The sequence below is a fragment of the Protopterus annectens genome, chromosome 1.part2 (assembly GCF_019279795.1).
Source record: "Protopterus annectens isolate FY-2018-M chromosome 1.part2, PAN1.0, whole genome shotgun sequence".
In the NCBI taxonomy this organism is placed as follows: domain Eukaryota; kingdom Metazoa; phylum Chordata; order Ceratodontiformes; family Protopteridae; genus Protopterus; species Protopterus annectens.
The window spans coordinates 687,504,954-687,531,091 of NC_056727.1; the positions used below are offsets into that span (position 1 = coordinate 687,504,954).

Here is a 26,138-nt window from a genome sequence, read left to right on the forward strand (position 1 = left end):
GCAGCTGCACAGATGTCATGTAAAGAAGCTCTGGCATGGAAGGCAGCAGAAGTTGCCACCGACCTTGTTGAATGAGCTTTCATATTAGTAGGCAACGAGATATTACGTTGTGTATAAAGGTCACACAGTCCTTCAACCATCTAGTTAATGTGACCTTAGCAACAGCAGATCCTAATCCAAGTCCAAAAAAGGCCAAAAATAACTGGTCAGATTTACGAAAGGGTTTAGTCCTGTTTAAGTAAAAACAGATTTGCCTGTGTATATCTAGGGCATGTAGGCAATACTCCCCTCTGTTTGAATGATTGGGAAAGAAAACTGGCAATTCAATGGCTTGATTAATGGACATTTCAGATATCACTTTGGGCAGAAATGACGGATTAGTTCTCAGAGACACTCTATCTCTATGAAAAATCAAGTATGGACTCTTGATACATAAAGCTTGAAGTTCAGAAATACTTCTGGCAGAAGTAATAGCGACCAAAAACAAGGTTTTCCATGACAAATACTTGAGGTTGCAAGAAGAGGCTGGTTCGAAAGGTGACATTGTCAGAGCTTGTAGAACTAATGATAAATCCCATGGTTGAACAGGTTCTCTAAAAGGTGGTTTCAGATGATTCACACCTTTTATGAAAGTCTTGCACAATTTATAGGACATAAGAGAGGAATCTTGGACACCCTCATGAAAATTAGAAATTGCAGCTAATGAACTCTAATGGTAGAGGCCGATAGACCCAACTGAAACAGGTCGGCCAGATAGTCTAGTATTATCGACGCTGGTGCTGAAAAGGGGTCTACTTGTTTATCTTTCAGCCAACAGGTAAATCTTTTCCACTTACTCAGATAAGTAATTCTAGTGGAAGACTTATGAGAAGCAATGAGAATATCACGTACTGGCAAAGAAAGATCATTCTGCCTGGCAATCGAGGCAATTGGAGTAGCCAAGCTGTGAACTTCAGGCTGCTCAAGTTGGGATAAATCAGGTTCTGCGAGTGTGAGATCAACTCCGGGGTTGGATGAAGAATCCATGGTTGATATAGTAGGTGAGGCCAAAGGAAGGGTAACCAAATCTGTTGAAGCCAATATGGTGCTATGAGGATCACCTTGCTCTTCAACCGATGGGCTTTCTTCAGAAACTGGGGAATGAGGGGAAAGGGTGGAAATGTGTAAAGAAGACCCGAAGGCCAATCGTGGACTAAAGCGTCCCTGGGGTAACTGTCCCGGAGGGCGAATCAGGGTGAAGTAGTTGCTGCATTTGTAGTTGGTCGGGGATGCAAAGAGGTCGCAGCAAGGACGGCCCCAGCGGTGGAAGATCTCCGCTGCTATCAAAGGATTCAGGGACCACTCATGAGGTTGAAGAATGCACCTGCTGATTCTGTCTATCACGTTGGAACTCCCAGGAATGTGCGTTGCTAGAAGAAAATGGTTGGCAGCCATCGCCCATTGCCATATCCTCATGGCCTCTCGACAAAGGGGGTAAGATTTGGTTCCACCTTGCTTGCTGATGTACCAGACCACTGCCATGTTGTCTGATTGAATCGCAAATGTCCCAGACGGCAGCAGGGGATGGAATGCTTGCAACACCAGAAGCACCGCCCTCAACTCTAGAACATTTATATACAGATGGGCCTCCAGTTGGGACCAAGTGCCTTGGACTGTCTGTCCCTGACATAGCCCCCCCACCCCATCAGGGAGGCGTCTGTGGTCATTGTGGCCTTGGGCTGCTGGGAGGAGAAGGGGCGAGACCACTGTGAGAGATTGTGTGTCATCCACCAATTTAAATCTGGTTTGCACCTGTGGGTTACTCGAATCATGGCTGAAAGAGGATGCTGAAAAGGATACCATTGGATGAGCAGCAGCCATTGTAGAAGCCTCATGTGAAACCTGGCCAGGGGAACAATGGTGATGGAGGCTGCCATGGAACCAAACAGCTGTAGAACCGAGTGAGCCGTGGATATTTCCCTTGAAAGGATTGGAATTAGTTGTTGCTTTATCCTTAGAATTATGTGCTCTGGAATAGCAGCTCTGTAGTTTTTTTGTGTCCAAGACAACTCCTATGAATTCTGTCGACTGAGATGGGGTGAGATTGGATTTTTGCCAGTTTATGGTTATGCCTAGCCTTTGAGCAGTGAGGAGAGACTATGCCAGAGCTTTTTCCAGTAGATATCTGGTGGGTGCGGAAATAAGCCAGTCATCTAGGTATGAAAACACCTGGAATCCTTGAAGTCGCAGGTGAGCTGTGATAACTGCCAAGCACTTTGTGAACACTCTGGGGGCTGTAGAGAGTTCGAAGGGCAGTACTCTGAACTGGTAGTGACTGGCTCCCGCACGGAAGCGCAGAAATCTTCTTGGTGGCCTGTCCACTTTTATGTGGTAGTACGGATCTTGAAGAGGGAGGATAGACTGTATAGTGACCATCTGGAATTTTTTTGTACTCTCTCAAACTTGTTGAATACACTGAGATCCAAAATTGGTCTCCAGTCCCTGGTTTTCTTTGGCACCAAAAATAGTCTTGAGTAGAATCCGGATCCTATCTGGTCTGGAGGGACTATTTGGATGACTCTCTTTCTTAGCAGCTTTTCTATCTCTAATGCTGCTTCTTCCCTTTGACTGGGTGGAATGTCGGGAAGATTTTTTGAAGGGACAGGACAAAGATCGAAGGGGATATGATAACCTCTGGTTATAATCCTTTGTACCCAAGAATCGGTGGTGATGGTTAGCCAGGCAGAAGGGTACAAGAAGAAACATCCCCCAACCACCTCCAGAGGAAAGGAGTTGGGCCGCTCTTCAAGAGCACTGATAGGATTGACCAGGGAAAGAATCCCTGGAATCCTGGTTACACGGACCCCCCTCTGCCACGAAAGGAGCATCTTCCCTGCCTCTGGGGGAGAACTCGACCTGTGTGTCACAGAAAGGACCCTGAGAGTTCTTGAACCATATCTTCCCACTCTTTTGGTTTTGGGAGAAAGCATATTGAGGGGAAGAATAACTAACACCTACGGCAGAAAGGGTCTTACCGTCCTGTTCACATCTGGCCAGTGTGCTTTTAACCTTGGGCCCAAACAATGAGGAGGCCTCAATGGGGGCATTAAGAAAAGAAGACAAAGGGTTCCACGAAGTTGCACAAGCGCATCCAGGCGTGTCGTCTCAAGACCGAAGCTGAACCCGCTGCTCTAGCTGCTCCTTCTGATGCGCGAGTTATCAGTCGCATAGTAGAGTTCGATATAGATTCAATGGTGGCCAGCTGAGAGGCCACTTTGTCATGGACCTCATCAGACACGGCACCAGCCAAGGTTTCAGAGAGCTCAGAAACCAGATCCCTTAGACGCCTGGTAAAATGTGCCATATAATTCAGGGACCTGATAGCAAAGGTCGCTGAAGCAAAGGTGCGCTTCCCTATCCTGTCCAGGGCCCGGGACACTGTTAGGCGGATGGACAGTCTGGCTTTCTTCTGCCAGATCCTTTTTTGTTGCAGCCGCCACCACCAAAGCATCCACAAGAAGACCTTTGGACCAATGGGGATCCGAAGCAGGAGGGGACAAGATCTTATCTGAACTCCAAGGAATAGCTTCGATGGTATCAGGAGCCTTCCAAGCACGCTGCACGATGAGCTGGACAAGTTCATTGGCAGGTGGAGTAACCCAGGAGGTAGGGGGCCGGGCGTGAAAGGCCTGCAGGAACACAGATTCCTCCGAGGTCGGATTAGAGGACTGCCAGTCACCTCTCTGTTTCTGGATTTCGAGGATATCACCAAAGGATACCTCAGAGGGTGACCGAGGGGATCTTTCCCCCTCATCGAAATCTGTCTTCAGTGAGGGACTCCTCTGTGGAGTCCATGTCCTTCCTCTTATGTGAACTTTTCCGGTGGACCTCCTCAGCGGGAGAAGCTGCAGAAGACGGCGGAAAAGGGGATTCCTGAGGGAATATGTCGTGCAGCCCTTGCACCCAGTGTCTGCTAGGTGCGACATGTGAAACCAGTGTACCAGAGGAGGGTGGAGGTATAGACAGTCCGGTATCGCCAGCAGCCGAAAAGCCTTCTCCATCAGTTGGAAGGCTGGTCCACCCAAAGGGGAGTGCATGTCTAGGACAGGGGTCACCCCTCCCCCAAGTGGCTCAGCCTGCCGACCTCAAGTCCCTGTATGGCTGTGGAGCAGCAAACTATGCATGTAACAACTGACATCCTGGGTCGTAGCAAAACCTTCCTGCCACGAAGGCAACTGCGGTTCCTTAGTGAGATCCATAAAGGGGACCGCAGAAGGGGAAGACTGTGCTATATCCATAGACTTCAAAGGCAATGAAGGAGGGGAATAAGAAGGGGACTTTGGAGATGGGTGATCACCTCCCAAGGAAGGATAATTCCTGAGGGGTGGGATACCTCTGGCCAAGAGTACCTGGTCCACAAGACACAACACATCATGTTCGGAAAGGCTTCTAGTGGACCTCACGGAGACTGAGGGAGAAACAGGCCTGTCCACAGAGGAGGCAGACTCGGTGCACATCACATCTGTCCGCACCGAGGACAACGGTGCCGAGAGAGACTGGACTACTGTTGTCTGCACAGAAAAAAAGTCATCGGTGCCGAGGACATGGTCTGCACCGACACAGGGATCGGTGCCGAAGTGGTTGTCAGTGCTGAAGCTGCAACCGACAAAACTGGAGTCAAAAATAAGGGCGTCAGTTCCAAGGAAGATCTCGGAGCCGACGCGGTCAAAGTCTGCGCCGACTGGACAGTCGGTGCCGATACAGTGGTAATAGTCTGAACTGAGGAGCCCCTCAGTGCAGATATATAGAAGGTTGCAGGAGAAGACGGAGCAAAAATCACTAATGGAGCTGAAGGCCTCGGTGTTGAGGGTCTAGGGGCTGAATGAGTGAGCTCTGGAGCCGAAACTTTAGCCGTTTTAGGTTTGGTTGGCGGGAGTCCCCAGCCGGGGACTAAGGCAAAGATTTAGCCTTAGTAGGAACATCCAAGATTTTCTTATGGGCTCTAGGAGGGGTTGAGGCCTCCGACCCAGAAATAGCCTCTGAAAAGGGAGATTTTAGAAGTCCCTTCAGTAACAGCTTGTTTTTCCTTTCCAACAAGGTTCTATTAGAAAAGTTCTCACAAATAGTACAGGGTGGGTCAACAGACAAATGGGAAGCTCCCAAACAATAAACACACAAATTGTGTGCATCAGAAGTAGGCAGTTTGTGTCCACAATCAGAACACCGATTAAACCCCGGACTACCTTTCTTATCTGCCATGACAGCAAATTAATTAATAGAAAAGGTACCTGCAATGGTACAAGAGAGTACCCGAAGGTATGAGAGAAAAGGGAAAAAAGATTACCAACGATGGTAAAGACAGAATACCTTGTGGTAAAGAAAGAAGCAGAAAAACCTGAAGAAAATATATACGCTAGATGCAATAGGGTAAGGGACAATAAAATATGAACTTTTCTGACATAAAAGTAATCTGTAAAACTATTAAACAACAAATGACTGTACTTAGCTCAAGAGAAGTAGCTTGACATGACCGAATGGCAATGCGGCAAATTAAATCTAAGGTACCAGGGAGAGGGGGATTGTGGGTAAGAGTTTAGCTCAGGAGTTTGAAGCTGACGCGAGCTTGGAAAATGGCCGGCTTGGTTCCAAGCTCGGAACAGATACCTATGCGTAAGGAATGAACGAGGATTAACAATATCAGCTGTATTGTTAAGGGTCAGGCCATCAGGGTGGCCCGTATGACTTTACATTTGGAGGACTTGGGCCCTGAACTAGAAAATGTTTCTAGTATATTCCAAGATAGGGGATACCCCAAATATTTAGAAGAAATTTTGAATGAAGTAGATGTGAAATGGGGTGTTTTTTATAAACCACTCCTGGGGGTGGGTTTCACTACAAATGTGAACCATTCCAGGGATGGTCTTCAGATTAAAAAGTTCAAAAAAACTTGTGTATTGCAGTACAATTGGAATACCAATAGTATTAAAAAGGTGATGGAATCTAACTGGAATATTTTTAGAACAAACAGGCAAATTTTCAACAAAGTGGGAGAGAAACCAATGTTTATTAATAGGATGAGTCTAAACCTAAAAAAACTTTTTGAAATGAAAATAAATAGGACTGAGGTGGTGGGTTTAGACACTAGACCATATGGGATGTGTGCACAATGTCCATATATTAACAAGCAGGTTAGCTTGGTTTTGAACAATAACTTGAAAAGTAAAATTACATTCAAGAAGGGAAATTGTAATACCACTGGATTGGTTTTTTGGCAGTATGTGTGTCATGTACTCACTATTATGTGGGAAAAACAGAACGTATGTTAAAAAAAATAAGAGTGTATGGCCACAACAATGATATAAAAAAAATTATAAATTATCCAGTGCTTTGTACAAACATTCCCTCACTTGTACAGGGTTTGTGAAATTTGTGTTTGGAATATTGGACTTTGTCAAAATTAACCCTAGGGGTGGTGACTGGAAGAACTTATTAAAGAAAAGAGAAACTCAGTGGTAGCTTAAGTTAGCTGCAATGTTTCCACCTGGTCTGAATGAGACTGTTTCTATTGCTTCCATGTTGTTGGAAAGGGCTAATAGATCTTAGTAATGTGTGTGTGTATATATATATATATATATATATATATATATATATATATATATATATATATATATAATTTTAAACATAATATATTTATGTATGCAAATTTGGGTTTTACGTTACTATAAGTAAGTAGATACTATATGTTTATATGCAAATTTTAGTAGGGTTTTTGAGTGTAGTCAACATTTTTATGACATGGTTTCTTTACTGTCATGTATAAAACTTTTTGGAATTAATGAGGTTCAATTATGTCATTAATTGAAAGTATTTAAATGGTTCATTTTTAGTAGGCAGTTGTATTCTGATGAAGTCTCTTACAGGAGATGAAAGCGCTTAATACTAATAAATTACTGGATTTTTATTTTTACTTCCTGAATGCATTTTCTACAAGGATGGTATTTCAGTTATTTTAGTGATTTAAATATGTACACTTCCACACAACTTAACATCACTGCTAATACTAGAAAAAGCAAGCAGTCGCTCAGTAAAAATAAAAGAGAGAGAGAGAGATGGAGAAAATCAGCTCCTAGGCTCCCAATTGTACAAGTTCCTATATGAACATTCTCTCCCTCCTTCATCCTCAGAACTATTAAGGCAAGTCACCTCCTACAACCTCAGAACCTAAATCAATTAATGTCCTACAAAACAAATCTTAAGCTACAAACCTCTAATCATGCTTCTCCATTCTTGGCCCCAAACTGTGGTGGGGTCTCTTCCACTCAAACCCACACACTTCTTAACCTACCTCGATTTTATACACTGCTAAAATCTGACTTACATGGTCAGGCCATATGAGCCAGATTCCAATCAGGTTTCATTACCCAAGATACCTTAGCCCATCTCTACTCTGATTTTGCAGATGTTCCATCCCTTTGCTTCTCCTTTCCCAAGCTCCTACACACCAATCCAGTATTTATCATTCAAACTTTATATATACAATGCATGCCTTTGCAAATACTAGTTATAAAATACAACACAAGATCTATTTTTGTATTCTCAGCATAGGGTATTCTTTGTAAGTTACTCATCGTCACTTCATTGTTAGTATCCTAATGTATTCTCTGTATAGGTTCATAGGTGTGTACTAGGCTAATGGCCCTGGAGCCTTTACAAGCCTAGCCCCTAGGATTACCCTGGCATCGTGCCAACCGACCTTAGTTCCCAGTGCCTCTGTTGAGCAGAGCCACTGGAGTGATCCCTGGGGTGAATTTTCTATTCCCCATCCCCACTCATCAAGATTTCTCTTGAAAAGGGCCATTGAGGTGCTCTGCTTGACATGTATGGGAAGTCTATTGCACAGCATGGGCAGTCCCTGGGTTATGAACCTGTCCCTCCAGCATATTCTGTTGATTATGGTAATGAGGTTGAGGTCTCTGGAGCGTGTCTCTGGTTATTTTAATGACCTCGGGCTGAGACTGAAATTAGTCAGAATTGATCAGTCCTCTACCTGATAAATTCAAATAAATACATTTCTGTGAGGGAAGGAATGTGATCAAAGGCCTGCACATGGAGAAACCTTAAGGCTTCTCTGAATGAAGGGTCATCCAATAGGATGCTAAAGGAAAGGGATGTCTCAATATCTTTACCCAAGAGATAAGTGCCATTAGATCATCTATTACCTTTTAAGAAGCAGTAGGGAAAGGAGAACCCTTCTCCCTGTGCTCCAGGTCGGACACAGTCACATATGGGACTATGGATAGATGATGGGTGTCAGGCAGGAGGGGTCAAGGAGCATGAGAACATGCCTGCCATAAAAACAATGGGGGGACCTGAGAGGCCTACACAGAGCCTAGTGCTGACAGCACTAAATGTTCACGTACGTGCACTCTCCAGCACCTGTGAGGACAAGTCTAACTAGACCTCAACTACTACCGGATGCTAAGGGTCTGATTAATAGACCCTGCTGTCAGATTACTAGAAGACCCTCCTCCATCAAGGCAATCAAACCCTGCTAGACCTGGGAAGGAGAATCATGAAAAGACACTGAGCTCCACCCAGAAGAATCTATAAACCATTCCCAGGAAACAGATCACATGTTGGCTCTAGCCACTCACCTGTTGTCTGGGCAATGTTTACAGTCCTGGACACAACTCCTCAATGTGGTTGCTCAAGTACATCCTACTGGGTAACCTATCATTCTCTGAAGCAGAATATGGGATTGAATTTGAGCTTGCACATGTCAAGGGTGAGATCCAGATAAATAGGGACTGAGTGGCAATCTTGAGGACTAAATTACCTCTAGAAAGATGTGCCCATCATCTGTACTCAATTTCTTTTATCACTTTGATGGTGCTTTGGCAAAGGTCTGGTGTGGGTTTAGGAACTCTTCCCACTGATTCCCAGTCTGGAAACTCTCAACCACTGCATTCCACAAATAGCGAGGTAGGGCTGCAGCTTTACCCATCTGCGTCAACAAGTGGCTGGTCTGAACTTTTGCACTTAGAAGACCTTTTCCAGGGAATAGAAACAATATCAGTGAGGGCCCTGACAAATAATATAGCTAGATGAATAATTCAAAGGGTAGCATTTTCAAACATTAAATATGGGAAAATTAAGACAAGCATCAGAATCAAGATCTGAACTGAGCAAAAAAGGTAGAAAAAACTGTTGAGACTCAGGAGCTAGGTATAAACTTCTTGTATGGCATATGACATCACAAGATACACAGATAGAGGCTGGGCATTCCCGACTGTTGAAAAATATAATAGAATGTAAAGAGGGTTCATCCCAATTGTAAATGCATGTAGAAGTGCTTTAGATGTTAGATCCAAGGTCGTCTTGGACAAGAAGCTGCTGTGAGGATGAAATTTGCTTATCTTTAGAATTAGCTTAGCTTAGGGAAATACACAGTAAGTAAATTTGGCTCCAGATGACTGAAAAGACAATGGTCACCTGGGCCCAGTTGTTTGGAAACCTGAAGGATATAGAGGAGATGGAAAATTCAGATGCCAATTAAACAAATCTACTTTTACACAGTACCATCACTTCTGCTAACAACAGTAAGGAGAGTCAGCCAGTTTATAAATAACGAGAAACTGAGATCTTTGCTTAAAGTGCCTTGTTAAATGTTCTTCTGACTTACCAAAGACATCTGAACTATATATACCTGCAGTATTGCCTGCAGAAATATGAGGACTAATATAAAAATTGTCAGGTCTTGTGACAAAGTAAAAGTCAGTACACATCTCTATGCAGTATGTTAAAGATCAAAATAATAATGCAGTCTCTGACTGATAACATATTGTGTCACAAATAAAAAGAGCACCCATTAAGTTAATTAACCGAAGAACATGCTGAACAGGATGGGAACTCTAAACTCAAAGATTGTGGAGATACCACTACCTTTTGTGTTTTTCAAGGAAGTGGGAGTCATGAGGCTGGAAAAAAAACATCTACATTAAAGCTTTGACAAACATCAATGCAGTCAGATGTTTCTGTTTTGAGATACGTAGGAAAAAGTATTAGACACACCCTGTCATGAGGAAGGGCTATTAAAAGACAAGCGAGTATGACAGGAAAGCAAATCTATCCATGGAGACAAATATCCAGATTATGGAAATACTGCAGTTTGCAGAATGCATGATGTAAGGTCTAAGGAAATTCTGCTCCTTTCAAGCAGTTGCCTAGACAATGGTAGTTGCAATTTCTCATATGTAAACTTGTAATGGGAGCAGTCCATCTGAAATATGAGAAATTGTCAGCCTCGAGGATGGAATATGTATACACGACCATAGTCATCACACATGAAATCTACATTAAAAGATGAAGAAGGCTTGCACTAAGCACTGCCAAAGATCTTACCTAAGAGACAAATGATGCCCAAATAAATATGAATTTAATGTTATCAAGAGATAAAGTGATTATCCAGCTGCAGGACACAGCAAACATACCTGCTGGAAAAACATGGAAACATTACAAAAACAAAGGCATTGCTAAGGACACAAAGAAAATGCCCTTTATAAAACTATGCAGATAAAACTAAAAACTCAAGTTTCATGGGATCAGGAAGTTTAACTTTATGATTCCCATACAGAACCAAGGAAAGACTAACTAAACTCCATCACTTCAAACCAAATATGAATAAGCAGATGCATCTCTGCTTTATGTCAATTCTCAAAGTGTGGAGAGGGTGATGCCACAGCCAAGCAAATTTGGACTCATCAGCCTAACCAGTATTCTATTTAAAGTCATGGAGACAGTCATAACAAAACTTGTCCAAAATGATGCAGGGGACCTACTTATTTTAGACATGTAACAGAACAGGCTTATTAAAGGGTCGGGTCACCTTTTCAAATTTCTGATTATTCTTTGAAGAGGTAACACAAAGGAGTAATTAATGATGGTCTGACAGTGCATGCTGCTTATCTTGACTTTGCTAAGGCATGCTGCACTATTCAACATAAAAGAAAAACTAACAAGTGAATTAAATGCTAACCAGTACATTGTCTAATGTATAAAATCTATCAATTGAAACTACAATTCAGTAAGTGAAACACTTGAGAAAACAGACTGAAATGCCATCCTTCCTGACTCAAAATTAGATTGGACAGGATAATATCAATGACAGTTCTGTGATACTATTAACTCATGAATTCCTAAAAAAATACTGGTAGGGTACAGATATACAAATAAACATAAAAAATGAGGGGAATAAAATAAATAAGATACACAGCAAAAGAAAACACTAATTAGCTTTCAAAAAAAGCACCCAAATTCACAACACAAGCGTGACTTGAGTATGGGACCACTGTATTTTCTTTAATTTCCATATGTTAACTAAGCACTCAACTCTGTCTCAAAGACTGAAAGCAACTGAAGTAATCTTTAATTACATTAAGAAAACTAAAAGTGAAAAGCTGAAAAAGTAACATGCAATTGATAAAAAAAGCTCACCTGCCCAGAGGATATGTTAAAATGTAATTACAAATATCACAGTGATTAAATAAATATATGTCAATCTGTTATACATACAAGGGCAAAAAAGAAGTTATGCTCTTACCATAACGTTCCATGTGAGTTGTTCATCTCGCCTTTGTTCTTTACATGTGGGTTCAGAGCTGATCCATCAGCTCCGAGTCGGCTGCTTTCCAAGCTGAAGATCTTTGAGTAGCTCGAGGCACAGTCCCTATCCCATGATGCTCTCCTACCAACCACAGATCTAGTTTGCTGAACCAGCAAGAAAAAAACACACTAAGCAACCAATTACAAAAATGTACATAGTACATAACTATTTACAATAGCTAAACAATAATCTGGCTGGAAAGAAGGACACTAGCAAGACCAACCAGACCGCCAGTTATACCTGTTCTTCCATAACCTGGAGGGGGAAGGTGGGAGGGAGTGTAAGAACAAAGGCGAGATGAACAACTCACATGGAACGTTATGGTAAGAACATAACTTCTTTATGTGAAGTTGTTCAATCTCGCCATTTGTTCTTTACATGTGGGTAGCGTCCCAAGCACCCTAATCCTGGGCGGCTCACGGAAGTACATTCCTGAGAATGGTGGAACCAAAGGAAGCCCTGTCCCTGGATGCCCTGTTCACTTTGTAATGACTGATAAACATATGAGATTTGGACCAAGTAGCAGCTGCACAAATGGTGTCCAAAGGTAGACAGGCTGCGTGGGCTAAAGGCGTAGAAAACAGCTCTGGTAGAATGAGCTTTCACCTCATGTTCTAAAGGTTTAGCTGAAGAATATACAAATTTTATACAATCAGAAATCCATTTGAACAATGTAACTTTGGATACTGACAAACCTTTCTTATTGTCTGCATAGGAAACGAATAGTTGATCAGATTTCCTAAATTCTTTTGTTCTGTCCAAATAAAACTTCAATTGTCTGTGAACATCAAGCTTATGTAACATGTACTCCATTCTATTAGCATGATGTCTGAAAAAAGTAGGAAGGTCAATAGACTGGTTCAAGTTTGCCTCGAAGCAGACCTTAGGAAGAAAGGTTGGATTTGTTCTTAAAGACACTGTCGGGGTAAAAGACTAGATATGGAGGCCTGATAGAAAGTGCTTGTAGTTCAGAAACTCTACGGCCGAAGTAATAGCCACCAGGAAATTGTCTTTCAAGAAAGGAGCTTCAAAGGACAAGATGATGCAGGCTCAAAAGGGGGAAGAATGAGTTGAGATAGCACCAAATTCAGATTCCAGGGAGTAACAATGTCTGATAGGTGGCCTAAGGTGATGAGTTCCTTTCAAAAAGGCTTTAAATAATCTGTGGGACATAATGTTAGAACCACTGCATCCCACATGGAAGTTAGATATGGCAGCCAATTGAACTCTTATTGTAGAAGCTGCCGCACCATCGTGAAAGAGCGAAGTCAAGACTTCCAGAATACATGAATAGGGGCGACATAGGGATCAATACCATGCTGAGAAGCCCAATGAACAAATCGCCTCCATTTGCTGTTATAAAGTTTCCTGGTGGAGACTTTGTGAGAGGAAACTAAAATATGTTGAACGGCTGGAGACAAATCATGTGACCTGGCTAGGTTGGGAAGTGCAGCAGCCAAGCTGTCAGTTTGAGGGAGACAAGAGAGGGATGAAGAACTCCCGACGAATGAGTCAGAAGGTCTGGCACTGGGTCCAGAACCCGAGGTTCTTCCACTTGGTATTGCTTTAGGAAGGAGAACTATATCTGCAGAGGCCAAAAGGGGGCTATTAGAATAACAGTCCTTCCCAGGCTTTTGGCTTTCGGCTTTCTGTAAGAATCTGGGGATCAGAGGGATTGGGGGGAAGGCATAAAGGAGACCCGAGGGCCAATCGTGTACAAGTGAGTCCCTTGGGCTGTCCCCGGTGGAAGGTACAGGGCAAAGTAACTTCTGCATCTGGCATTCATCGGGGATGCAAAAAGGTCACAGCAAGGCTGGCCCCATCTGTGGAATATCCTTTCCACCACTCGTTCTTTGAGGGACCACTCGTGAGGCAACAGAATGGTTCGGCTCAGTTTGTCTGTTATCACGTTGGATGACCCGGGTATGTGCGTTGCTATCAGAAAGCACCCGGTGGATACAGCCCACTGCCAAACTGTCAGGGCCTCTCGGCATAAGGGGTAAGACTTGGTTCCCCCTTGCTTGTTGATGTACCAGACTACCGACATGTTGTCTGTCTGTATTGCAATTGTCTCTCAAGGTAGAGAGATGTGAAAGTGTTGCAACGCTAGAAACACCGCTCTCAACTCTAGGACATTGATATGCAAATGAGATTCCATGTCTGACCAAGTGCCTTGGACAGTTCTTCCCTGAAACAGCCCACCCCATCAGGGAAGCATCCGTAGTCACTGTGGTTGTGGGAGGGGGGAAGTACAAATGGGCGACCTACAGTAAGTTGGTGGCTGTTCAACCACCAAAGAAGGTTTTGCAAGCACATTTGTCAGAAGAATCTTGTGTGACATTGAAAGCTGTTGATAAGACCACTGTGTGAATAGTAACCATTGGAGTATCCTCATGTGCATTCGTCCCAGAGGAACCGCTTATAAGTGTCACTGCCATGGTGCCTAACAGCTTCAGAACCTGGAACTCTCCTTTCCGTTAACAAATGCGACACTTGACTTCGCAAAGATATTACTCTTTCTTGAGGCAATCTGACCAGGGAGGTGGTGGTGTCTAGATCTGCTCCTATAATGGAAATATGCTGCGATGGCAACAAAGCAGATTTTTCGAAATTTAAGGTTATGCCCAACCTGGAACACAGGTTGATAATGTAATCTCTGGCACAAATTAGTTGATGCCTGGTGGTGGTGGTGAGGAGCCAGTCGTCCAGATATGGAAACACCATGAATCCTAAACATCTCAGGTGAGCCGTAACCACTGCCATACATTTGGTGAACACTCTGGGGGCTGTGGTGAGACCAAAGGGCAGAGCTTGGAATTGGTAGTGACTGGCCCCCAGCCGGAAACGCAAGTGATCTCTAGATGGCCTGGCCATTTTGATGTGGTAGTACGCATCCTTGAGATCTATAGAGCACATCCAATCACCCATTTCGAGAAACAGAAGTAGCGACTGAAGCGTGACCATTCTGAACTTTTCCTTTTTGACAAAGGTGTTTAGTTTGCTGAGGTCTAAGATGGGCCTCCAGTCCCCTGTTTTCTTTGGAACTAAAAAGAATCTGGAGTAAGTTCCAGATCCTATCTGGTCCGCCAGGACTGGCTGGATGACACTTGTTTTTTCTAGCAGCCTTTGAATTTCTATGGCTGCTAGATTCCGCAGACTGGGTGGAACATCTGGAATTCTTGTATGAATGGAAGGGGATTCTGAAAAGGGAATGATGTAACCTCCGGTAATTATGCTTTTTACCCAAGAATCTGATGCAATTCCTAGCCAGGCGTCTGGGTATATAGCTAAGTGACCCCCCCCCCCAGACTACCTCCAGAGCAGGACAGTCAGGTCTCCTCTCAGGAGCACTGATGGGGCTTGCCAAGGAACTGCTCCCAGTCACCCTGGTTCTGCGGACCCCCTCTGCCGCCTGGGCGGCGTCTACCATTATACCACCCTCCTCTGCCCCTGCAGGGGGGTTCACTACGTGTGTTCTGGAAAACTCTTTGCGACTTTCGGAACCACATTCTTCCACCTTTCTGCCCTTTGGGGTATGGTCTAGTGGGGGTGGAAAAATGGACTCCTACGGCAGAGAGTCTTTCCTTCCTGCTCACACCTAGTGAGTGTCTCCTTGACTTTAGGCCCAAACAAGGAAGAGCCATCAAATGGGGTTATTAACAAGGGAAGACTTGAAGGCTTCCGCAAAGGAGCATAAGCGCATTCAGGATCATCTCCGCAGAGCTATCGCTGAACCTGCTGCCCCCGGCTCGATCCATCAGCTGCATAAGAAATGAGCCGCATGGACGAGTTCAAAATAGAATTAAGGGTGTTAAGCTGTGCCATCACTTTCTCATAAATGGCATCATCTGTTTTGCCTGTAGAGCATCTCCAAGCTCTTTGAGGAGATCTCGTTGAAGACGGGTAAAGTGGGTTAAATAGTTGAGCGATCTCATTGCAAATGTCACAGAACTAAAGATGCGTTTCCTGTATCTGTCCATCATCCTAGAGTCTTTATTAGGAGGATGAACAGAAGAAGAGGTTTCGGACATCTCTTTCTTGGTGGCCGCCGCCACCACGATAGCATCAACGGGGACTCCCTCTGTAAGAAAAGACCTATCTTGAGGGGAGGTGATAAATTTGCTGTGCCTCCGAGGGACCGGTTTCATGGAATCAGGAGACTCCCATGCCCTTCGAGCAACCAAGTCCATTAATTCGTCAAAGGGTGGCGTAAACCAGGAGGTGGAAGGTTGAGACCCAAAGGCCTTCAGGAGCACCGACTCATCCTCAGTAGTTACCCCTCTGCCTTAATATTTCCAGGATGTCTGCAAATGAGACATCCTCAGAGGAAGACCGTGGGGACCCTTCTGATTCCTCTAAGTCGGTGTCTGACGTTAAAGATTCCTGAGGGGAATCCAAATGCCTCCTCTTGCACAGTCTCTTTCTAAGGACTTCATCAGTGGGGGCGTCTGGTGACGTCACAGTCAAGCAGGGGTCACCCAATGGGGTTACCTGAGGCTCTGGGTCTCGACGCTTGGTAGGAACCTGTGGTGTAAGGACAGAACGCGGCCCTTTAGGGGAGGAAGAGGAAAGATCCTAAGAGGTAAGGGTCTTTGCAGACATGACCCTCCTCATGGCATTGAAGGCACCGGGTTCCCGACCCAAGGAGCCCGCCGGTTCTGAAGAAGATGGCAACCTCCCAGGGGCAGAGACCACTGGCTCCGAACCAGAGGACGGAACCGAGCTCATCTGCGCCGAAGCCCTGAGAGGGAGAGCCTGAACCGAAGCGTCGGTTTGACTCTCTCCCCCGGAACCAGCGAGAGAGTGTCTGCTCAGAGACTCTTCTATCGAAACCGAAGTAGTCAAGGTCGACAGGGCCAAGGGCACTGGAACAGGCCTTGGCTCCAAGGGTTCCACCACTATCAGATCCTCTCTTTCCGGCTCCGAAGGCTCAACTGGCCTCGGAGGAGGAGCAGAAATCATTGTGGGGGGGGGGTCCTAGGCTTCGAAGTCAGTTGGGTCGAAGCTGAAAGCAATTTGGCCACGGCCGGGTTCACCAAGTCTCTGCACCACGCGGTCCACATCGATGTCGGAAAGGGTACCGGAAGAACGGGTCGAAGAAGCCACCGACTTAATGATCGGGGACTTTAAAACTTCCGACACCGGCTCCAATACTATGATTTGGCTCCGAGATAAGATTTCGGTGCATGGCTCCGAAGGCTGCGGAGCCGGCGACAGAGTCTTCCCAGTGGGGCTCGGAACAGAAGACGTGCTCCGATGACACCTTAGAAGACTTCGACCCCTTCGAGGACTTGGAGGTCTGGTCAGTCTTGTCTAATGCTTCTTGAAAATCTGGCTTCAACAGCCCTCTATCCACCAATTTCCTTCGCCTTTCTAATAAAACCCTACCACTGAAGGAATGGCAGATAGAGCAATCCTCTTGCAAATGTAGTGGACCCAAGCACAGTACACACAAGAAACGTGGTTATCGGTGATGGACATCTTCTGTCCACAGTCACACCTTTTAAATCCTGATTTTTGTTTCTCAGACATGATATCAAGAAAACACACAAATATCAGATCCCAGATAAACAATGATGTCAATAAAGTCGAAAAACCACTAAGAACTCCTAGAAAGTTTAGATCCCTGAACTGCAAAAGACTTTCATGGGTAAACAAATGTTAAATGACACAAAAAAGTTCAAATACAACAAACCTATGAACAATGAGAGGATAGGGAATTAAATTTGACAGAGCCCTGTCAAGTAAATGCAACTCAAGAAAGGCTAAAGGCCTAGAAGCAACAGCTCTGAATTAGAAAGACAAAAATATAATATACAGTTAACTCACTGAACAACAATTACAAGAAATATGAGAAGTCTCACAAATATCAGATCCCTGATAGTCTAAATAAGTAATTATATATTCTAAGAAGGAAAAAAAAAAGGTTACTGGCCCGAGCTTCCTCCAAAGATTGTGGGATCCGTTGCTTCGGCAAACTAGATCTGGGGTTGGTAGGAGAGCATCATTGGATAGGGACTGTGCCTCGAGCTACTCAAAGATCTTGAGCTTGGAAAGCGGCCGACTCAGAGCCGACGGATTGGCTCCGAACCCACGTGTAAAGAACAAACGGCAAGACTGAACAAATTTACATCATCTGTTATATAACAAACTTTAGATGATTTATGATTTACCTGTATGTGAAGTCCTGAATATGTTAAAAGAGAAGAACTGGAAGTGAGTCTTTAGAAAAGGGAAGGAGTAAGTTACATAAAAATAAAGGGAAATTATGGGAACAAACAAGCATAATGTTCAGGAGGAGGAGTAAGGTTTAAGAAAAATCTTGATGATTGGATGGGAAATAGGAAATTCACCCCGGGGATCACCTCTGTGGCTCTGCTCGACAGTGGCACAGGAAAATTATTTTCTTGGGTGGTAAAAGCCAGGGTACCTTTTTGGCTGGGCTTGTATAGGCCCCAGGGCCGATAGCCTAGTACCTACCTATGAACCTATAAGGGAGGGCAGAAAATGAGCAACTTATGCAATGTTGGACTGAATGACAGTTAAAGAAAACCTGTTTGTAATGTATGGACAGCACAGTCATGCAGCAGTAGTGTTGTTGCCTCACAGCAAGAGGTTCTCCCGTTTGTTTCTCGACTGGGGTGCCTTCTGTGCAGTCTGCATGTCTTCCCTGTGTTCGTGTGGGTTTCCGTCCACGTTACAAAGACATGCATCTGGAGCATTTCTGTCCGGGCCTCCGCTGAAAATTGGCTTAGTTCCAAGTAGGACTTTCATGGTAAACAAATGTTAAATAAATAAAAAAATAAAAAGTATGTAAATGAAAAAAAAAAAAATAATGTGGTTTGTTTTCTATTAATGTATATGTGCCTATGTCTTATTGATAAAATTAATAAAGGTGTTTTAAAAAGTTAGGACAACACGGTTTTTATTGGTGTACATTTTATGCAATTCAAATATCTTGCATTACCAACCGACTGTACTCCTCAGCAATTTACCACAAAATCAAAAATTTTGTAACAAATTAGGGTAACGTATAATCATTCAAAAGGGAAGTTTCCAAAAATGGACAGTATTCCTGTGGAAGTTGTGATGGGAGGGAAGAAACTGATATAGATCTGTAAGACTTAACAATATTTTAAAAAGGGGGAGGGGGTACCAAAATCTTAGAAGAAAGCTGTGGTGGCAGCATTACCCAAACAGGATAGAGACTTTTGAGCTTCAACTTCATATACACGCACTTTAATTTTAAACTAGCAGCATAAAGTGTTTATGTCTGTACTAGCTAAAAAATGACAAATGCACAGGCAAAACTGATAGATATTGATCAATGTGGCTTTATGGATGGGGGGGGCAAACATTTATAGAACAATGATGATCCACAAACCAGCAGAGTACAAGAAAACACCAGTATTGGTGGTAGGTCTTGATGCAAAGAAAGCACTGCAGAGAGTCAGCAGAGATTTTTTTGGGCAGGGCAATGCTAGCAGTTGTATTTCCTGATAGAATAATAGGGTTTATTAGGAAGATACACAAAGGGTTGGAGGCAAGAATTAAGGTTGTGGAGTACTTCTCAGACAAGATATGTATTTGAAAACTGAATGGGGAACCAGGCAAGAGTGTCCTCTTTCCCCTTTTATTTTGCTTTACATTTACAACCTCTGGCAAAGAGAATAAGGCACTCACCAAATTCAAGGATATAAATGCTGCTTTAATTAAGAAACGCTAGCTGTATTTGCAGGTACCTGCTATTTTGTGCTTGATGAATCCAGAAAAGGAAATGTTGGTGTTGTGGAACATTTTAAGAAGGTTTCAAAGTCTTTTCAGGATATAAAATGACAGTAAATTATGTACCCACACAAACTGGTTCAGCAATACCCACATATCTTAGGACAAGCTAAGATTAAGTATTTATGTGTATGGATTAAAAAAAATCTATTACAGTAGTTAAGGATATATGAAAGGGGACTAAACAAAAGATAATATTAAGAGAGAACGTAATGGAAGCTACTGATTATGTATATGGATAGTAAGATACAACCATTAAAAATATTTTTAGCCCCTTTAGTTGTATGTACAGATCAGATGTATTTTTATCAGCCAGAAGAAAACTTGTGGACAATAACAGAGTAGAATGAATCTGGGAGGGAAGTAGGCAAGAGTTGAGGGATACAACAAAAATAAACCAACATGTTCCACAGTGAAGCAGTCCTTTAATGAATTGTAGTAAAATAAAATAAGGTAAAAAAGCACCTCAGACTAAGCGCTTTCGCCTGCTGTTATTCAGGCATCATCAGAGTCACATAGGTACTTCACAACACTCAGATATATAGGAAATGCAAGCTGACAATCTCCTGTATATTTATATACTCATCAACAATAGTTAGACTTGGCATTAATGACACCATTTCTGTTACCAGCATTTTGAAGAAAAGAGCAAAATACATTTAAAATGGGATCACTAGAAGTGTAATGGCCCTAGTTTAATAGTTTCCAACTAAGTGTGTTTCAGCAAAAAATATATATATTTTTTTTAAATGTTTAGGCACACAATGTAATTAAACACAATGCAAGAAGGCATTATTTAATTTTACATGTAACCATGTTTATAAAGCTGCATTTGTTGTAGTAAGGTATTTATTATTGTAAATGACATGTCTTATTTATTTATACATTCATAAAATTATTTTTAAAAATCTAAATATTTTTATATTGTTAATGAGTGTATAAATATACAGGAGATGTCAGCTTGCATTTCCTATATATGTAAGTGTTGTGAAGTACCTATGTGACTCTAATGATGCCTGGATAACAGCAGGCGAAAGCGCTTAGTCTGAGGTGCTTTTTACCTTATTTTATTTAATTTTATTTTGTCCCCTATTTTACTACAATTCATTAAAGAACTGCTTCACTGTGGAACACGGTTTGTTTTCGTTGTGTTCCTATTGTGATTACCATGTCGGATTATGAATTGTGGTTGCATTTCCTGGTTCCCCGAGTTGAGGGATAAGTTGACTCTTCCCCCTAGAGCAATGTGGTTTAGGATTATTTGATTTGAAGAGATATTTTAGAGCTCCTTAGTTAAGGCTCATTCATATACATTACACAAGCAAAAGGTTATAAAACAAAGTGGAAAAAGATGATTATAAATGAGGTGTGGTGAAGATTTTGAGAAATAAGGAGTCTGATTTTGGATGCATGTTTTTAAAGTGAATAACAACCATGTAGAACATTATATTCATAAAGCAGAAGAAAAGTACCGGTAGGGATAACTGCAAGTAAGACTAAAGAAAATAGGCAAAGGGGGGGGGGGCTGAAATTTCCTGGAGATAATTAGCAAAGGAACCAAGGTATTCAGAGCAAATAACTAGAGAAAGCTAAAGGAGTGAAATGAGGCCAAGCAGAAGTTTAGACTGCAGGTTAGACACAGCCTTACTGTCTTCCCTATTAGGGACTGATAACAAATATAGGCAAATAGAAAGTGACTGGGGATTACCAAGTCGAAGACCAGCTCTGGTAGAGATTTTAGTTGAGTCTAGAACACAAGAAGCTGTTAAAAGGACAAGTAGTAGGGCACATAAATATTGCATAACTATAAGACTAAATCAAAGGAAGTTAGAAAAGATTGGAAAGGCAGAATAGAAAGGCAATTTCTAAAGGAACAATGGGAGGACATACGTATGGCTCCCAAGTAAACAATATAGTCCAGAAGGTTTAGGATGTTTCACTGGAAATGTCTGCATATGTATTTTTACACCCCAAACAGACTTCAGAGAATATTTGCGGAGGTAGACAGCAAATTCTGAAAGTGTGATGGGAAAGAGAGGTAACTGGGATTTTTTTTTTTGGGGGGGGGGTGTAATGTCTTGGCAGAATTTAACTCCCCTCCCCCCAGAGTATTTTGTCAGGAATGTTAGGGAAAAATAATTGTAACCAAGGAAATTATTCATTTGAGCTGGGATCTGAATTTCCCAAACATAGTAAGGCTTTGCTAAATTTAATGCTCTTGATAGCTAAAATAAGCATACTAGAAAATGGAAATCAAAATCTAAACCAACTGCATACAACTGAAGGACCGAATACTGTACTGAATAAAAGGTCTGGCAGCTCATAGGGTTAATGCTACGAGCTGTAGTTTCTACGGTACAGCGTTTGATTCTCTCAGCCCTCATTTGCCTACAGGGTGGCCTTGAAGCAGGTCACTTAACTAGACAATGCTTAGGGACAACTGGGAATTTGGGCCAAGCTCTCCAATGATTCTCTGGACTGAAAACCCAGTGACTATGAACAAACCTATGAAATGGTGGTGGGATCTTTAAAAAAGGAAGGAACAAACCATACAGAAATAAACAGACTTTGTGGGAATGATACATGTAAAACAAATGTTCAGGAGGAGAAATGATGTTTAAGTGAAGGCAGTAATTGAACAATTTATGTAGTACTGGAGTGAATGATAACTGTTAAAAACAAAACGTATGTATACTGCATCAAAAAATCACTTTGGTTTGTTTTTGCTGTTATTAATATATGTGTACCTATGACACTAGCTAAAACAGGACTTAATAAAGATGTTTTAAAAGTCCAAAGTTCAAAATAATTAGGTTGAAATTTTTTTTTATACAAAAGATTAAGAAGTGCTTGATCAGAAACAAAGTGGTGGGCTACTACCAACAAGCCCTGGCTGAGAAGGGAACAGTTTTCTAAAGCCAATAAAAGAATGTGTTGTGAAAATGAAAGCAGACTACATAAATAAGCATTTTCAAAACAACAGGCTACAGAAGCAATATAGTTTGGGTCATGGGAGAGGATTTTTTGATAAACTAAAGTTCTGCCCTCTGTCTGAACAACAAGGCTGATATACTCTACAGAAACAAGTAGACATAGCTTAAATAACACTACAAAGCAACTTAATACCATCCATGGAAAGCACCAAAGATCTGAGAAAGCACACAAGGTCCCCTGGTAGATCTAAAATAAGCTGAAAAGTAGAACTATGATGACTGTGATAAATCAGCAGCACTCATAACAGAGTCGAGTGTCTACACACATTAATATATCTGTTAAGTCAAAGTTCGAAAGGCACCAAAATCCACAGTTGATGTCAATGACAAAATACTATAAACATTAAAATCAGGCACCGTTTTTTGAAAACTTTTAAAATCTTGGACCTAAACCACTAGAATTCAAAGGGGAACTGGCAGTTGAGCAAGAAAGAGCCTATAAGGTAATTATTGCTGACGACCCTCTAGTACAAAAGCAGTCTGACATGGCAAAGGGAAAGGATGACAACAGGCTGGGCAGAAATATAGCAAAGCAAGCTATGTTGGCTTCTGGTGACTTTCCCTAATCGTGTGCCCCACCTTTAAGGTGAGGAGCAAAAAAGGTCTTTTGTTCCAAGCAAAAAATAAAACTCTTCTTTTTCTTTAAAACTGTAGCAACTGCTTTCTACAAATCCACAGTTTACACCACATATAAAGCACAAAACACTTTAGCTCTGACCACAAATGCAATACTGGTAATGTACATACATTGAAGTCAGATCTATTTCTGCCAATCATGTCCCCTACCACTTCATGCCCAGGGCAGCTATCCCCTTTCACCCCACCCTAGCTACACTACTGATAATGACACAGAGTGAAGCGGAACTTCTATTAGCAGGTATAAAATATTTCTGCTACTGTACAATTTGAAAATGGGTACATATCTGACTCGTCAACATGTCCCATTTATAATGCAAGCAAAATTTAAATCTTTGGATCTAGCAGTTCTGATGCCATTTGTTTTGCAGATGTGCAGAAAGTTCATCAGACCAGGGTTCAAGGATGCCTTGTAAGTCATGCATAGATCACCTTTCAGTAGTGTGTAGGAGATGGTGTAAAGAAAATAGGACTTTGAGCCGATCCGCATTGGACATTATGATCATAGGTTCATAGGTGTGTACTAGGCTAATAGCTCCAGAGCCTTTACAAGCCTAGCCCATAGGATTACCATGGCATCTTGCCACCAGACCTTAGTTACTAGTGCCTCTGTCGAGTACAGCTACTGGAGTGATCCCCGGGGTGAATTTTCTATTTCCCATTCATTCATCAAGATTTCTCTTGAAGAGGGCCAATGAGGTGCGCTGTTTGACATGTATGGGAAGTCTATTCCATAGCATGGGCAGTCTTCTAGGTTATGAACCTGTCCCTCCAGCACATTCTGTTGATTGTGGTAATGAGGTTGAGGTCTCTGGAGTGTGTGTTGCAGAGGGGATTGGGATTTCTTTAGATGTAGCATTTCCAACAGAGCTGGGTCTGACATGGCTTTGTATGTCAAGCAGAGATCGCCTCTAAGTAGGCAATATGAGACAGAGAATAGTTGGAGTTTTTTTGAGTCTGTCCATATAGGACAAGTGTTTAAGGCCTAGGATCCTCTTTGTGAGGTACTTTTGTGGACTCTCCAGTTGTTGCAGGTGTCTAGTGAGGTACATGCCAAATGGGGTATTGTACTCTATGACTGGCCTAATGAGGGAAGAGTAGAGGGAGACAATGACCTCCTTCTTCCTGGATGCAAAACCCTTGGTAATGAGATGTGCCACATAGAACTTTCTGAACGCAGTGGCAATGTGGTGATCAAAAGAGAGGTTGCTGTCAACCTGTATCCCCAGATCTCTTATAACGTCATCTTTGTTCAGTGGACTACCATCGATGTGGCAATTCATGGGAACTGGATTTTTCTCAAAGGGGAATGACAATGCATTTTTTGGCATTGAGCTTAAGGCCATGGTTCTGACACCAGTCGTTGGTCTCAGTGAGGCCTTTCTGTAGGATTTCAACATCACTTGGGGAGTTAATAATGGCTCCCAACTTGCAATCATCTGCGAACTTTGTCTGCCAGAGTCCCTTCGTGTTGGCCTAAACTTCAGAGAAGTAGATAAACAGGAGAGGACACAGGACTGATCCCCTGTGGGACTCCATTCGTGAGTGGTCGCCAATCAGCTACTTTCACACTGTGGGCTCTGTGAGCCAGTTTGCAACTCACCTAGTGATATAGGGTTTGATGCCTAGGTTAGTGAGTTTTTCTATGATTCCTGAGTGGGGAATGGTAACAAAGGCCTTGGCCAGATCAAGGTAGGCTGTATGAAACACCTTGCCTTCATCCACAGCTCTGGTGACTGACTCAAAAGAAGTCGACCAAGTTGAGCAGGCATGATCTACCCTTCACAAAACCAAACTGTGCGGGAGCCAGAGTTTGGAGAGTCCCTATATCCTTGTTTATTAGGTCCATGATGATGCGTTCCATTGCTTTGCACATCAGACTTGTTAGGCTAATGAGGTGATAGTTCCCAGGATCTGTAGTCACTCCTCCTTTGTGGAGAGGGATGACTATAGCAGTATGCCATTTGGTAGGGACAAAGCCTGAGGTGAGGCTGTCATTGAACAGGGCACACAGGTGAGGTGCCAGTTCACTCTGTAGTTTATGTTGAACACAGCCAGGGATATTGTCAGGTCCCATAGAAGCTCTATTCTTGGCCTTGGACAGTGTTGTTTTAATCTGTGCAGCAGTAATACTGGATACCTGGCAATCTACTGGTAATGTGACTGGTCCTTTGGGGGGGGGGGGGTAAAGTTGGCACTGAATCTGTCGGCCAGTATACTGACAATATCTGTTGGCTCAGTATAGGACGTACCATTGTGCAGTATCTCGGAGCAAATCTGGTTACTGCCGTGGAGATTCTTTACATAGGTTCACAGGAGGGTACTAGGCTATGGGCCCTAGAGCCTATATAAGCCTAGCCAAAAATGTACCCTGGCTTTCGCCACCCAAGAAAATTATTTTCCCTATGCTCCTGTCGAGCAGAGCCACAGAAGTGATCCCAGGGTGAATTTCCTATCTCCCATCCAATCATCAAGATTTTTCTTGGAGTGTGCTAATGAGGAGCTCTGTTTGACATAGATAAGTAGTTTGTTCCAGGGTATGGGAAGTCTCTGGGACAGGAATCTATCCCTCCAGCATGTTCTGTTTATTGTGGTGATAAGGTTTAGGTCCCTAGAGCGTGTAGCTCGGAGGGATTGGGATTTCTTTAAGTGGAGCATGTCCAACAGCTCTGGGTTTGACATAGCTTTGTATGTTAAGGCAGAGGTTGCCTCTGAGTAGGCGATATGCGACGGAGTAAAGCTGGAGTTTTTTGAGACGGTCTGCGTAGGGCATCTGTTTGAGGCCAGTAATCCTCTTTGTGAGGTATTTCTGTGGCCTTTCCAGTTGTTGTAGATGTCTTGTGAGGTACATACCAAAAGGAGTGCTGAACCCTATAATGGGTCTAATGAGTGATGAGAAACCTTTTGTGATGAAGTGAGCCACGTAGAAGGATTTCCTGAACACTGTAGCGATGTGATTATCAAAGGAGAGACTACTGTCCATCTGTGCCCCAAGGTCTCATCACATTTTTGGCGTTAAGTAGACTACCAGCTATGTGGTAGTTCATGGGTACAGAGTTTTTACCAAAGGGGGTGACAATACA

General features: G+C 42.8%; 1 protein-coding gene across 1 annotated transcript in view; it reads right to left on the bottom strand.

Moving 5' to 3' along the window:
• EXO1 (exonuclease 1) overlaps window positions 1-26,138 on the bottom strand; it is a gene marked incomplete in the record, with an annotated part of 597,212 nt that overhangs the window by 20,124 nt on the left and 550,950 nt on the right.